At 39.9% G+C, this 12,153-nt stretch overlaps 1 long non-coding RNA gene across 1 annotated transcript in view; it reads left to right on the top strand.

The window, feature by feature from the left end:
- LOC127528813 (uncharacterized) overlaps positions 1–12,153 on the top strand; it is a 97,556-nt gene that overhangs the window by 2,786 nt on the left and 82,617 nt on the right. The gene's annotated exons all lie outside the window — the stretch shown is intronic.

Below are 12,153 nucleotides of genomic sequence, written 5' to 3' on the forward strand. Positions count from 1 at the left end.
TTTTTTCTCGCAACAAAGCTTTTGAAATGAACAATTAAACGATCGTTAGGCTGCCGCTGTTCGGCACTTGGTGTACAGAAACATTTGGAGCTGAGATTAACGGGTGCTGAATGCCAGGGACGGGCAGAAAGTGCCCCGTCTGATAAGTGCGATTAGCCCGATAGTCGCCGACTTCTTCGTTTCGGGACCCGTTTTTTTAAATCTGAAACTAATTCAGTTTATCTTTTTTTTTCTTCATAATTTAGACGGGGAAATTTGTTACTGAATATTTTTCCCAATTATTAATGTGCGCTAACAAATGATTACATAACCACAAATACTCGTAGCAAATCTTTGTGATGCAATTAAACAAAATGTTTGATAATCAGGCTGCTCTGCCGTGTATTTATAAACTTTATGGTCCGCGTATGTTTATCTTTTTAGACCGCCATTTATTTTTGTAAATAGCATTTACTTGCGGTGTAAATCAGCTTCAGATCTAAATTAGACTTTACAATGTAGAACACAAATTAAAAAGTGAAAACACTACAATACAGTGTAATACGGGAAAGCCTCAGGTAGAGAATCAAAAAAAAGGAAATCGAATTACACTTCAGATTTGTTTGCACTTTTTCCTGCGAACGGGGAGGCCCTCACACTCACAAAGTTTCTCCAGTGTCACTTTTCTTTAAAAGGCGCTGTATAAAATATTGATTGATCGCTGCCATGGATTTCAGCTGCTGTGAATTACAGCTGGCAGCTCGTGCGACCCTCAGACTCGAGCAGACCCTACACCGGCGCACCTTGCGTTTACTTTTCTCGCTCGGCTGCTGCCAAGTCCCAGTGGTCCTTAGCGGACTGCATTTAGCGACCTTCTCGAACTGGCACTAGTGGGCTCAGCTCCACACAAAAGCGCCCCCCGAGTTTCTCTTGTTTATTCACCCGTGCTCGCCTGTTGATGCTAAGACGTAAATCAAGAGGACTTATTACAATGCACATTGGTTGGATTTTTGTAGCCTATTAGATAATGATTGGCTTCTTATATTAACAATCGGTTTCAAGGGAAGGATTTGCTGATGCCGCTATCGTGTCTATTCACAGTCCGCTCAGCTCGGGGCTTAGGTCTTTTCTGAATAGCTTATTATAAGCGTAGCCGAGAGTCGAGGGACACATTTATTTGTTCCTTCATAAATGAAAAAAAGTATAATATGTTTATTTGCACAAACGAAAATAATAAAAAAAGTCTCTTGTCTTTAACGACAATAGAGGCTTTTCCAAGTTCTTTATGACCGGACCTTGACTTGTGTAAATCCAATTGTAGCTCTCAGGAGCAGGTATAGCAGAAATGTGGTCTAAAAGGGGCATTGTGTACATTATATAGTGCGTCTGAGCAAGTTATCATTATAAAGTGCACATTTTTCGATATTTAGAGTTGTGCATTGTGTGCAAAAACAGCAACCTATTTGTCTTTTTAAAAGGCGTTATGGGCACAGATTGGACAGGAAATGGATGAGTCAAGGACGCGAATGTTGAAGTGCTCTGTTCTTTCTTTTGGTTTCCTTCACTCAATTTGATCTTTCAAGACGAGCTTTGTTGTTGAAAAGAGACACACTCGCATCCGACGTTGTAGTTCTATCTGGACCAACTCTAGATGGAATTAGATTCAGTTAATTTTCACAGATGAATCTCGTTATTTCAGGGATGAATAGTATTATCTGATTAAAAAAAAAGAAAAGAAATGTAGAGTGAGGATTTCATAATCGAACAATCGAACTTTACTGTTGACTTGTCACCAGACATCTAATTCAACGAACTGCCAACAAACTCTTCACAAGTTCAAGGCAGAAAACAGAAATATTAATCCACGTATTTGGAAGTGAAGACATCCCCTCATTGACACTCGGAGTGTTTGTGTCTTTGTTTAATTTCTAGGATTGCCTTCTAAGCAAACAGCTTACTTACCTCACTAATGACAGGCTGCGGATATCGCCGTGCACTCCTCGGTCCCTTGTCACAGCCCGTGCTATTAAATCAGCGACTTCTAGGAGCGGATGGCTCGCCATTGAATCGACCATTTCCCAATATTTCCTCATTTACCGTTTTGTCCATACTATTGCTATACGATACACTTGGAAATTTGATTCCCCCCAACATTTATGTAATTTATATGGTCCTTAAAAACTCTTATAAATGCATCATTTTTTCATATCTCCGCCAACTGACAACAGGCTCAATTACAAAGACGCATAAATACAGATATCGAGGGCTCGGTAACATGTTTAATAGCTATAATTTGTCCTACGAAAAAGTTCAGAGATAAATCACCGTAAAATACCTCTTCAAATTCTGAACACGTGCAACCGCAATAAGCGTGGTTAGCAAACAATATAGGAAATAATAAATGAATCGGACAAATCAAAGTTATTCTATAAAATTTAGTAGTATAATTCCTATAATATCGCATCTTCTTTATATTGATCGAAGCAAATGAAATTATCGATCAGCAAAATTAATGTATTATATCTGTTTTTATCAAAGCAAGGTTTGCTTCATCAGTTGAACATATTCTTTATTATTTCCTGGATTTGTTTTATTGGCCTAATAATATTTCTTGAAACTATTATCTATCTGTCTATCAATCTATCATCTTTTTCTCTTTATCCAATATGCGTGATAGTACTATTTATGAATATCTATGTCATCTACATACTGCATATATATATAAAGAAATGTGCTAGTGACTTCAACGCCGCTAAATAAATTGAGTCCTACTTGCTGTTTAAAGAAAGGTAAATTAATTTATCAAATAAAATAAGCTATTTCCTAATGACAAAATAATAATAATAATAATAAAGTTGACAATAATTGCTCTTTATATGAAGAGTGGTGGATTAATGGCAAACGTTAGACTCCCCGTGCACCATTTACAATTTATTAGGCTACACAAAAAGGATAATGAATGATAGCGGCGGCTACGAGAGACGCGAGGTAAATGGGAGGGAAGCAATTTGAGCAGCTAGAAATAACAAGCCCACAAGAACGGTGCCACTTAAATTAATTCGGGTCATTTCTGGCACAAGTAAAAGCCATCATGCGTCTGCTTGCAACATATTTGCCGGCGCTTTAAAATCGACACAGTGCTCAAGGTGTTACTCTGCAACATCCGCCGGTTCTTTTTCTTTTTAAATTCTATTTTGTTGCTTAACTTCTTGTAGTTCAAGAGTACTTCTCGAGTATAACTAAAACACTGTCAACTTTACACGCGCAGTCGTTTTATTTAGGAGTATCACCATAAAGTCACTTTAATTGAATAGCAAATCTCTAATTTGATTTTACCGGATTCGCTTAAGTAAATCCTAAAAAGACTAGTAGATAAAATAAGAGAACATATTATATATATATATATATATATATATATATATATATATATATATATATATATATATATATATATATATTTAACGGTCAGAGGTTTATACTGGAGAAAGGTCATCGCACACCTCGTCACCCTTATTAATGACAGAAGCTCAGAGACGCATTTTGATAAGACAATGTACGTAAACCTAATTAAAATATTTTTCAATATTTATGGATACCTTTACATGCGGATTGCAATGAAATTATTTTAAATAAAATGATTTTAAAGTATTACTGTAGTACATTTCCATATGGAATGTAATAGTAAATGCCCTTTACTATATCGTTGCGGCATTCACAGCCACTTTAGCTATGCCTCGGATTTTAAAATCCACCGTAGCTGTGAATAGTTGTGATGGCCACAAACCTTTTTATAGTTTACATGACTGTGTGCCTGAATGACACTGAAGAGCTTTTCGAGTGCACAGCTCTGTGGGACTTTTTGTGGCGCCTCACTTCATTATTTATCTAATGGAGACATTCACATATGGCGCACGGTAATGTACACATTGACTCTTACATTCATACGAAGCAAACGAAAGCCTTATGCAAACGACGTGCAGAATTTGTTCGTTTAACGAATAGTTCTTTGCATTCAAGGCCTGCTCTTCTCGTGACGATCGCCAGCGCAGGCGACTGCAACTGCACAGCCGCAGCAAGCAGCAGATCCCGCACACTGAGGTGGACCTCAGGACGAGAGTGCGGGGGCTGAGGAATAAAAGGGAAAAGCACTCGAGTCCTTCTTTTACGTTCCAGAGTGGCCTGTTCGTCTAAATACATAAGTTATTTTGGGGCACTTCATGCCGCTTAGTCCACGGTGTCAGTCGCTCCATTACAACTTTTCTTTTCAGTTGCTACACATAGAAACTCTCCGCTGTGTAGAATTGATAAAACCCCGGAGTCACCTGTCGTAAATCCTGAGCAAACAGCTGAGCCGAGGCTTGAGGGCAGAACATTTGAGATGCGCGATGGATCGAAGGAGACGTGCGAATTCGGGCTCCTCCGCGTATTTGCGAGTTAACGGGACCGCCGATTACTTTAGATAATCATTTGAAAATTGCAGCTCGACATCAGTCTGTTAATACTCGATTTAAATTCGTAGTATAAACGAAATGAAAAAATATTGTGCAAAATTGGTCGCAATTCTAAACAAAAGAAAACATTTTTTTCATTTCATAGCGCAATCTTACAAAGTGCACACAAATATAAGTCAAAGAAACAAAGGCCACCAAGAATAATAGTTAAAATAGTAATTAGATAAATCATACCTGGATATTCAGACATGGGGAAATCAATCAATCAAATAAACGCTCAGGTAAAGGTGAAGGCCAAAAACTTTTTAAAAATGTCTTTAGAAGGCCCCTGGCAGGACACTGGGCCACCATGGCCACCTAGAAGAGTCTGTGGGGCTGGAGCTGGCCTCCAGCTGGAGGGATTCTGACACGGAAAACCATGTGAAAGTGAAAAGAAAATGTTCATGTATGGAGACCTGAAAAACAAATCACGTCTGAATATAGGACATTCAAAATGTGCTTCATAGTGTTACAACTCTGAAAGTGGCACACAGGTCACAGATTATAGAAATCCTCCACTGCTACCAAATATGATACCCACACACTGTGGCTTGGTTAGTGTTCTTCCTTTAACATCTCCTACCAAAAAACACAGTATTTCATAGTTTTGGAAGTTATTTCATATATATATATATATAGTTTTACCTCGAGCTTCTGCTTTGTTACATATTGTTCAATGCCTCTTAGGCTGTGTTTTACTCGTTATAATTACGTGTGTATTGTTGTATTCATATTTGAGCCTTCTACTTGACTCGCACGCAGTTGGTTTCTTGGCTGGCATTCTTCTTGGAAGTGTTCCTGTTACCTTGCAAGTAAGTCAATGCTGTTTTTGATTTTTTAAGCAAGAATTACCAGCTGTCATCATTGTCTTCACATCTGATGTTCTGGTTGCATCATGGAAATATTTTTTAGGCCCCCTTTTTTAACTAAAAGAAAAGGTGTTATTTGTGTTGTACCATCTACACAGAGAGTATATGCTGTACACACACACTATATATATACACAGTACATCAAATATAGACACTGTGTATATTATACATAACTGGATTTAGAGTAAGGTCACAGTCCCTCTTGTGTGTCATAAAAGGTGACTAAAGAAAGACAGCACCAGGAAACGCACCTGACTGTTAACATTTCAGCTCCAATACTCCCAAAATTTTGGTGCCCACCAGCCGACATGGGTGATCCCAGAAAATGGTTGTTAAACCAGCAGAGAGACATATCTGTATACAAACAGCCCACCCAGCCCACTGCCTAGCACATCACACTTCAAGACGCAGTGTTGCCAGCAGAAGCGTAGCCAGAAATGTGTTGGTGGGTGGGCATATAGGAAACTAGGTGGGCAAATAAAACTTCACACAGATAAGACAGTTTATAGAACCTGACCATCAGCGGCTGAACGAGGGCAAATTGAATATTGTTTGGATGGGCGAGGGCTCTCAGTTGGGGGATGATTGCCCATCCACACCCACCTTTGGCTACGCTACTGGTTGCAAGTTCAATCTCTGCCTCGGTGTGACTCTGAGACAGTCACAAAGTCAGTGAACCAGGAGGTGTTGTAAACGAAAATGAAATATATACGTAAACATTTCCAGATTTGTGTTCGGCCAGTTTGTGTCAGTGGCACAAATGTAGGCACATTTTGCTGATTAATACCAAGTATTTTTTGCAGTGAATACGCTGTGAGTTTGTCGTGTTATATTTTCCTGTAAATTCACTGTACAGCCGGTGTTCTGTTGATTTGTGCTGCCTTGTTGAAATAAGCTACAGTTGCAAATATTTACACATTTGAAAGTGAAAATTTCAAATGAACATAACCTTTGTGTGGCACTACTCACCATCAACTAAAAGTGTTTTCTAAGGTTGCACATTCCAGCCATGTTTGGCTTACAATCACAACAATGCCAGGCAAAAGAAACAGAAGTTAAAATGGGAAAGGCATTGGATACGTTTGCTGCTAATGGCTTAAACGAGAAATAGTAATTTTAGTAGGGTCTGTTTTAATTATTTTTTAAATATTTTATTTATTTATTTAAGAAACTATTGACTGTTGTTTTATAATCACTGTATACTGCACATGCACAGAAGCACATTTCGATAGGTTGCATGGTTTAGGGAATAAGTACATGATTGTCAAGTGTCCCATAATGCTTTGCAAGGCCAACATGAAATCACAGAGCTGTAGCAGCCAAGCACAGAACTTTCCCTCAAGCTTGTACTCCATCTGAACTAGTGTGGTGCTGAGGTGTCACCCATTGCACGACTGTGCTTGGGTCCTAGTTTGGGATCCTGAGGTGGTTCGTTGTGTGGTGGGTGTGGCAACCTCCTCCTCCTCCTCACTTTGGTAAGCTTGTTGCTGACATGGCTGTCATTGTGTCACAAGTGAGGAATACAATGACCCCACATGCTATTATAAAATAAACAAAAAAATGTAGTATTTTTATATGAGGGGTACATTAGCTGACCATGATGACAATATTCCCAGTACTGCCAATGGATATATAGCACTGAGCCCATACCCTGCAGCACTGCAAATTATGCAAGCAAATTAGCCACGTGCACAGCTGCAATCCCAAAACAAGCCTTGAAGGAGCATCAGGACGCCCTGAAATAATAAAACCAAATATTTTACTACTATTTACAAGGCATTTCTTACTTTTTGATGAAAAAAAGAAAGTATGAAGTATCTGAACAGATACAGATGAAACTCAAAATGCACACCTGCTATGTCGGAGGTGCAATTTCAAACAATGAATATGTGCCAGTTTGGTGCCGCTGCTTGGCCAATGTGTGGTGCAACAAGAGTGGAACTCTGTGAGCACAGTGAACTAAATTTTATTTACTTACTGATAGTTTGTGGCTATTTCTTGTGTTCTGTTGTTGATATTCATTTCATCTGCATCTTTTGTTGTTTGAGGCACAGCGGCCTACGTTTTTGTAGTCCTCAGGGGCGCTTAAAAGACCACTGCACTATTAAAATCCACTCTAAACTAGCGTAGCTTCTGCTTCCTCATCAACTTCAATGCATTCATGAAGTTCTGTGAAGTTCATAAACATTTCAGTGCTTTCACCGAACTCACAGCACAGCCAAATCCGCAGGGTTTGCCAGACACACGTACTGAGTGGCTTCTTCATTTGGTGTTGTTACCTAATTGTGATTTATCCCAACTTTCCTCTCACATCAGTCTGAATTTATTGAGGGGTGCACTTCAAAAACTGCAGCTCGGATTCTGCCCTAACTTTTCAGCTCTAACATGTGACATAACTGTTGCCTTCGTTTTGCTGTTCTGTGAGATACAGAGATTAGTATCTATGGGTCAACAAAGCAAATCATAAATTCAGGGTAATTGTTATACACGGCAAAATAAAGTTTCACCTGAAACAGAAACTTCTTCCTTTAAATTGTAAGCAGATCAGTTTTTACCTCCATCATGAAAGCAGCCTTCTAGCCTAGTGGAGGACTAATGATCAGATATCAGATGACAGTTTTCTGCAAGAAGGCCATCGAAACAGTAGAAGGGAAATGGTACAGAGCTTCCAGTCCTAAAGGAGCATCCTGCTGATTGAGGACTATCCGGTCATTTTTGCTCCACACTCCCATTCACTGCTGACTTAACCTTACAGAGTTTTGGATTTTTGCTTCAAGAAGACATGGAATAGCAAACAAATTTCTGTCTTCAGTCTGTCTGTTTTCAGTTCCAGCACTGGCTCTTCAATGTCAAGAATGCTTTACAGTTAGTAATAGTCATGTCATGAATAGTGTTTGAGAAAGTTACTTTTAAAAGTAACTTAGTGACATTACTCGTTACTTACAAAGAAAGTAACTAAATATATCACATAGTTAACCATTAAAAAAGTAATGCGATCCAAACAGAAGGCTAACGTTTGCATTACTTTTTCTTCTCTTATGTGATTCATTCATTCACTAGCTAGCACTTTTTATTAAATCCATGAACGGTTCATGGAACTGAAAAGAAACAAAGACAAATTTGATCATTTTCTTATGTTTTCTAATTAGTGTAGCAACCATGCGTCCGGACCTGAGGGGGAGACGCTCTGCAGGTGGCTGAGGCCTGTTCTAGGGGACCTGGAGAAGCCAACTATAAAAAAGTACCCCCTGAGAAGCCAAGTGGGCCGCAGACACAGCACTTAGACACCATTTCAGCTGCATCTCCCAGCCAGCTGCTAAAGCACATCGGCATTTTGCCTTACACTCAGTACTGTTGCGATGATCACTGGCCCCCTGTGACCCTCATCTGGGCGGATTAAATGTACCCCTCAGCACATGCACGATTAAAAGTATACTTGGAACTTTGGTTGTTTTCACTTGATTGCACATTCTGCACGTTCTTAACCCCTTCCTTAATTGTCACCAGACGTCAGGATGTTACACTGGCAGCAGAAGACAACTTTTTTGCAAAGAAAGGCAATACTTCAGTGGAATAACGCTGTCATTTTTTTTTTTTTTGTAGTGTCGGGAATAAACTTCTGTAGCAATGCAGCATCTTGTACTGTTTATACAATATGTGTGTACAGTATATATTTTTATGTAATGTAGTTGTATAGTTCTTTTTACTTCAATAAATTAAATATTGCGTTGGGTTACATGTAACTTTAAAAGTAATCTGACTCTGTAACGCAAATTAGCTTTAATTGTTATTTGTGTGTCCAACAAACTTGCAACAAATCCACATTCTTCTGCGTCTGTAGAATAAAGAATTTAAATTTATTTATATTATAAATTGTAAGAAATAACATATCGACTGATCTTTTGCCTAAATGATCTTGATAAGGTTGATATATATGACTAAACAGGCCATTTTAGCATTTTTAGGTCGAGTTTACTCTTGCTTTCCTTTCAATGGTTCATCCCTCCAGTTCGCTTTCATGTTTTCATAGATCTACGTGTAAACTGTGGTTATGGATTTGGAGTGCATTTATGACTTTCTGCTTCATTACCGTGCATGGTCATCTGTTTTGGGTCAGTTTAAGTAATTTGTTGTGTGGACAAAAACAGCATTCGTATATCATGGAAAGTAGTGGCAATAATGAGAACAAGTCTTCTTATGTAGTTTCAGGAGAACAAATCCACTATTACATGCTGTCGCAGTAGGGGGCGCTAGTGCTCCCTTGAACCCTCATGTACCACTCCAAACACCAGGTAAAATTACAATTATTATTTATTTTATGATAATAATGTGCACTAAGCACCCTCTACTCCACACTATACATACAACAATCAGTAATCAATAATCGAACACAATAATCACTCCTCCTCTCCCAGACACTTTGCCACCCTTCCTCCCAGCTCAGCTCACTCGTCTGGTGTTTCCCAGAGTCCTTTATACCCCCTGACCCGGAAGTGGTTCCAATCCTACAGTCCATGATTCCTTATCACTTCTGGGTCAGATTAAAAAGTCCTTTTCTTCAACCCGGAAGCACGTCGTTCCTTCTGGTCATGTGATCATGACGTACTTCCGGGTTATAGGGCACGTATAAGACCTTGAGCCTCCCTACATCGGCTCCCAGTGGCCCCCATGGTATCCAGCAGGGCTGCGCACACAAACTACAAGGTCCATAAGGCCCTGCTGGAATTCGGGGAACCTCTATGCTGTTGGGAGAGCTCCACCTGGTGGTCTGGAGGTGTGGGCCGGAATATTTAGCCAGCCATCCATCACAATGCATTGTGTTGGCAAATGCCACATATGGCTTTGCTGTTCTCTTATATAGCAGATTAACAGTAGAATCAAGTCACCTAATTGAGGTGACTGACAATTTAAGTTAAAAGCAGAAGGTCTGGATTTTAAGGCATTCTTGTTTATCATAGAGCAGGAGTGTGGTGATGTGTTGCAAGCCGGTGGGACACGAAAGTAAAAATTTCATTGTACTCTGTGCATTCGACAATATCATTACTAAGTAAACATATAACTACAGCTTAAGAGAAGACGTGCTTTTTATTTAGAGAGCTCGGTAGAATAAATAATAACAGCTATGAGATGGGGATTCCTTTGATCCCAAATTCTGGTAGCATGTACTCAGTGAAGAGCACTATACATGAATAAATTCAACTGTGACACCACCACCACCAGCAGCAGCTATGTAATACCAGGAGGCCTCTTGGCTACACAGAGTTTGAGCAGACATTCTAAGAAATGTTCTGCTCAAGGGGATGTCATGGTTTATTTTGGACCCTTGTTCTTATAGGTTCATATATTTGAAGTACAGGGTGAGCCAAAATGAAGTACCACATTTCTCAAGATCATTGTGTGAGGTAGAGGCAGCCAAGTGGGTTGGGGTGGGTGTCCTTTGATAGGCGATCCCTTGTAGCAACATGCCTTGGTCTAGTGCGCACTGTGCGTTCTTCAAAAACAATGACTCCATCATCATTACACAATGCATCTTCCGAATGCACTTCAGCATTGCCCCTAACATTGAAGTCCCAAATTGGAAAACAATTCTTCACTGGGTGGCTAAATTTAGACAGACGGGTACAACTTTGAACAGAAAATCTCCAGACCGTCCTCGGACTGTACGAACGCCAGAAAACATCCAAGCTGTAAGGGCATCAATTTTGTAGTCTCCTAGACGTTCAGCACTAGGAGCACGTTTGTGTGAACATGCTTTTGCCTTAAGTATGTCCAATACGTCTTTGAGGAGGATTTTGTATGAGGACCTTAATTTCCATCCATACAACATGATGGTAGTTCAGGAACTCACTGAGAGAGACTGGGAGAGCCGTAGAGAGTTATGCGTGAACATTCTGCAAACCGTTCATCAAGATGCCATTGTCATGTGCAGCAACGAGGCACATTTCTATCAGAATGGTTGCTGTTGGGCTGAAACCAACCCTCGGGAACATATCAGAGACCTCTGCACATTGAGCTTCTTACATTTTGGTGCGCTGTTGCAGAATTTGGCATTGTAGGCCCTTACTTTTTTGAGGAGGGGGTAGCAATGGTCACCATCACTTCAGAACGTTGCATTGAAATGATAGAGAACTTTTTGTGCCCCCAACTGGAAGTAATGGATGTGGTGGATACCTGTTTTCAACAGGATGGACCAACAGTTCACACGGCACAGAAATCCATGCAAGTTTTGCGGGAGATGTTCATCTCCCAGAGCGGCAATGTCAGGTGCCCTTCATGTTCACCTGATCTCGCTGCGTGCGATTTGTTCTTGTGGGGCTATCTCAGGTCGAAGGTATACACACACCGACCTCAAAACCTTGAAGCCCTCAAGGAGGTTATTCGCCATGAAATTGTTGCTATTCCCCTTGAAATGGCCGAACATGTCATGCGAGCATTCAGAAATCGTCTCGAAGAATGTATCGTTATTGATGTCCACCACCTTGAAGACATCATTTTTAAAACACAGTGAACTAAATCCGTTTTGTATACCATTTCTTGTGTCATAATGAAATATATTTTATGTTGCAGTATTTTTGTAGAATAAACGTTTGAAATGTGGTACTTCTTTTTGGCTCACCCTGTATAAGCCAAATGTGACAATAGTGTCAGAGCAGTGGTGTTACTAAGATTATACTGTCACCCAGTGCAGTAACCAAGCCTCGATTAAGAGCCCCACAGGCTGCTGGGTTACGTAATGAATAGAGCTCCTTAATATAGAGTTGATCATACTTCTCTAACACTGTGATGGCCAGTGTGATTTTCTATGTTGTGGTGTG

Source organism: Erpetoichthys calabaricus, chromosome 1 (assembly GCF_900747795.2).
Source record: "Erpetoichthys calabaricus chromosome 1, fErpCal1.3, whole genome shotgun sequence".
NCBI lineage: Eukaryota > Metazoa > Chordata > Cladistia > Polypteriformes > Polypteridae > Erpetoichthys > Erpetoichthys calabaricus.